This window comes from Canis aureus, chromosome 28, assembly GCF_053574225.1.
Source record: "Canis aureus isolate CA01 chromosome 28, VMU_Caureus_v.1.0, whole genome shotgun sequence".
NCBI classification, from domain to species: Eukaryota; Metazoa; Chordata; class Mammalia; order Carnivora; family Canidae; genus Canis; species Canis aureus.
In genome coordinates, this window is record NC_135638.1 from 5041313 (window position 1) to 5045384 (window position 4072).

At 40.9% G+C, this 4072-nt stretch overlaps 1 long non-coding RNA gene across 1 annotated transcript; it reads left to right on the plus strand.

Annotated features, from left to right (window-relative positions):
* The first annotated feature begins 561 nt into the window (after window positions 1-561).
* Window positions 562-2708, plus strand: LOC144300164 (uncharacterized). Its single transcript, XR_013366760.1, has 3 exons — window positions 562-687; window positions 787-910; window positions 1979-2708. It is a non-coding gene; the product is annotated as an uncharacterized LOC144300164 (long non-coding RNA).
* The last annotated feature ends 1364 nt before the right edge of the window (window positions 2709-4072 follow it).

The following is a 4072-nucleotide window of genomic DNA, read 5'->3' on the forward strand; positions in this document are numbered from 1 at the left end:
AGAAATGGCCAAGTGGACAGTCTAAGTAAGGCACAGAGGACCACGAACCCATGCAAAATAAATCCCCTAGCTCGGGTACATTGGCATCTCAGGAATCACACACTAACAGCCAATTGCTCAGTTCAGAACAAACATTAAACCGCCTTCTAGATGCTGGTGTGTGCTGGAGGATAAAGTTCAAAGGATAGACTTTGATCATTATGACACATTTGCACAGAGACTCTTCCAGAAAGTAAACACTCCCAAGTTTAACTTGGCCCCTTCACTGACCATCAGCTTTAACCATGTCTCTAGGCCATTTGCATGGTGCTCCTCATGCAAAGACCCTTATTAGAAAATGAGGCATCACTTCAAGAATCGATCCAGTTTCCTTCTCTGCCTGTAGCTTATAGCTTTAGACTTCAGCCCACAAACTCTGTTCTCCACCCACATGTCACATCCCCCCATCACAGTGAAATAGAATCTCTGAGTGCATGAATGTCAAAACAATGTGCTAATGTGGAATCCAGCCACCCAAGTTTGCTCTGAGCACTGCTATTGCAAAATCCAATCTATTTTATCACTCTGTCTTCGTGCTGGATTTAGCAGCTTCATAATTCCACACCTCTGTCAACGAGACCCTCATTATGCAGGCTTCTAAACATTTTACTTGGGGAAAGAATAAACAACATATTTAGTACTAATGAGGTGAGATATTGCTTTTTTATTTGCATTACTGTTTAATGATTGTGATATCTCCAGCACTTTGAGCTCTGGGAGCTTGTTTTGATTGATGCGATTTTTCAGCGAGCAGCTCTTGCAGACAACCAGCTACTTGCACGGCACAGTTTGTCACATGTTCTGGGTGTGTGGCCTCAGGATTGCAGTAAAATGGAGCACCCGTCTTCCACTCACTATGGTTGCTATACAGGTAATAATGCTACCCCATTTTGTTTATGTTTCAGCATAAACATTAAAAATGGAGTGTTCGCCAATCAGAGAAATTTAATCATAACATTTTTTTTTCTGGCATTTTTCTCCTTCTTCTCTTTGCTGTGCAATGGCTGTGAAATGCCAACAATATTAAATGTTTTCTAATTCATCCTAATTCATCCTCATTCTTCCTGTTTCAATGTGTCTTTCAAAGTTCATTTAGTTGAACAAATGTTATTTGGTCTATCTTGTAAAATAAAGTGAAATACTCCGGACTCACTCCAAACAAAGCATGACCGATGGCAGCAACCTGAGGTCTCTGAATGGGGAGAGTTTGGGAGCAATTAGAATAATGACAAAATTAACTTCAGGACAGGTCAAATGCAAAGGCAGAATGAAAAGAATAGAGGCTTTGTGGCCAGGCAGTGCTGGATTTGAATCCCAGCTGTGCTGCTTAGCAGCTTGTACTAGTTACTTAATGGAACATTCAGGTTCTTTATCAGTAAGCAGGGACTTACAAATATCGCCCTCATTGAGATCTAAGGATTAATGAGATAATGTATGTAAAATTCCAGCGTGCAGAGGCCTGATGCTTATTAGACACTCAAAATATTTTTCTTTCTTTTCTTCTTATTACTAAAACACCCCAGAGTGAGGCAGGTACATGAGTAATTGATAGCCCTCTGTGGAAAAAATGGAAGTGGTGCTAGAGCTGAGTGTTCCCAGAAAGACCAAGGAAGAGCAGCTTTTCTTTCTCTCAGTGTTTAAGCCCTGAACTTTGGAAGCATAGGCTACTCTCCAGCGATACCCGAAATTTATCATGTCTAAGGGACATTAAAGAGTTTCCCAATTACTCCCCTACCAGGAGGGAGAGGGTCCATTCTATTACATTATGAGAGGCAGACCTCAAATAAGCAAGACAGTTGGTGCCTTTGCCAACAGGCCCCTAAACCCCAATGGAAGCCATATGATCCTAGCAGAGATCCTTATCCAAAGGAAGAAGTAAGAAAGGCCTAGAATTAAGCTGGGAAACTTGCAGCTGGTCAACTCTTCATTCATTCAACAGATACCTTTTCTGCGTCTACACGTGGAGTCTGAAGACCTGGATCAGATGCTGGTTCTATCACTCACCAGTCTATGAAAAAGAGTTCTGTCCTACTGACGCCAAAGAAGTGAGGTCTATTGGAGGCCGCTTAGCAAGTCCTAAGATACCTTCTGCATCCTGGGTACTGTATTCACTCGTGGAGATGGAAAAAATAAGATACTGTTTAATGAAAACTTCCATTTAAATGTATTTCTGGTTTTACTTAATTAGTGCGTGTAAATCTAAGGAGTACTCAGCTCGTTTTTTCTTTCCGAAACACCTGCACTGAGATGTCAATGTCAACATCCCGAGACCAAGCTCCTCCAGAGCAGACCACACTCTGTGGATCTGTGGATCTCTTCAGTTAGAGCATTTACCCAGAACACCTCTGTGGCCCGTGGGGTGCTGCAATAGAGAAAAGCGGATGGTAGGACTTGAGTTAAAGGGAGGTTTCACAATGGATGAGTGGAGTTTCAGGAGTGTTTTAAATTCTACATGGATAAGACTTTTGAGTTTGACTTCCCTAGACCATCAGAATCCCTTCAGGAAAAAAAGAAAAAATCGACAGCCCATGAGTGCCTAAAGGAAATAATACCCATTTTCATTTACTGCCTAGAATCATTCTATTTCTCTTTATTTGTGAAAAGCATCTCTGCTGTGTAATATCATGAAACAAAATAGACTCATCAACATAGCTGGCATAAAACTAAAAGATGATTATCATTTTTTTCTACTTGCTCAATCCTTCTCCATCTTATCCTGTCTTTGAATTTGTCTGCAAACACGTGAATCACAGTAACGTCTCATGAAGCATAGTCCAATTTCATTTTAAAATTAGCATTGGAAACCATTATTCTGGAGTACAACAAAAAGTTCTTACCAAAAAAAAAAAAAAAAAAGTTCTTGATTTGGGGCTGGTTTAGAGCAATCCTCAAGTACTTTCTCTGATTTGAGTGGTTTATTTATTTATTCCCATGTGTTCGGTGAATTCCTTCTGTGTTCTAGGCACTGTGCTAGGCCCTGGGGCACAGACGTGACATGAGTCGGGCACGATGCTGTATTTGCACACAGCTGGCCCAGTGAGCCTGCCACTGGGGTGGGGGGACACTGTCAGAACCTCGACACGTGGCGGTGAAGGGGAAGCAGAAAGTGGAAGCGTGAAGATTTGAGAGCAGATTCAGGAAGGCATGTCATAGGAAGAGTGACAGAGAGAAGAAACAGCAGAGGTTTGAGGCCTCCCAAAACTCTCACTGAAAGAGAATTTCAGATGTCACCGGCTTTCCATAAATAACTGTTTATAGGTGAGTTTTAAATTTTTATAGCTCCAAGGAAATGCCAAGTTTAATGTTTCACATTATAGAATACACAGTGAATTGCTGCATTAAAATAAGGATTGGCTAGAGATTTGAAGTTGTGAGAGTCTTTTTATGTCTTTATAATGTTTTGGTATACAGTGATCACGCTCTGCAGTGAAAATAGGGCAAAACAAACCTTTCATAAAGGGAGAATTAAATAAAAATTTTGGTACTCAGAACTATAATTACAAAGGATTACGTAGGCATTTGAACTTGGACACTACAGAGAATTATTTTCACATATGCTTGGTTCAATGCATGCGACGCTGCTGCAATTCATTGCGATTATGACCAACCTGGTTGGCATCCCATAAGCTAGAAATATGGGTTGAAGCACCACTTAACTTAAATCTTTTCCAAGCCGGTGGCAATGAGTTGCCAATTCTTACTTAAAGAAAAAAGCAGGAATTAGTTGAAAGAGATTGCTCACAATTCATCTGAGCATTACTGTGTTAAAAACACATCTTGGACATATACTCGTTTCATGGAATTCATTTCTTCCCCTGCGATATTAATAAATAACAGATATAGAATCTGGGTTCCTTTAATAAAATCTCATGTGTGTATCTCTACAGGAGTGGTGAAGGCATGAAAATCAACTTTTCGGAGAATTAATTCCTTTCAACCCCTCCAGCCTCCATGCATTGTCCTTTGATGAGCCATCTTTCTGCCCCTGCCTGAGGCAGGGTCACAGGGAGATGGTGACGCGCTCACGCCCAGA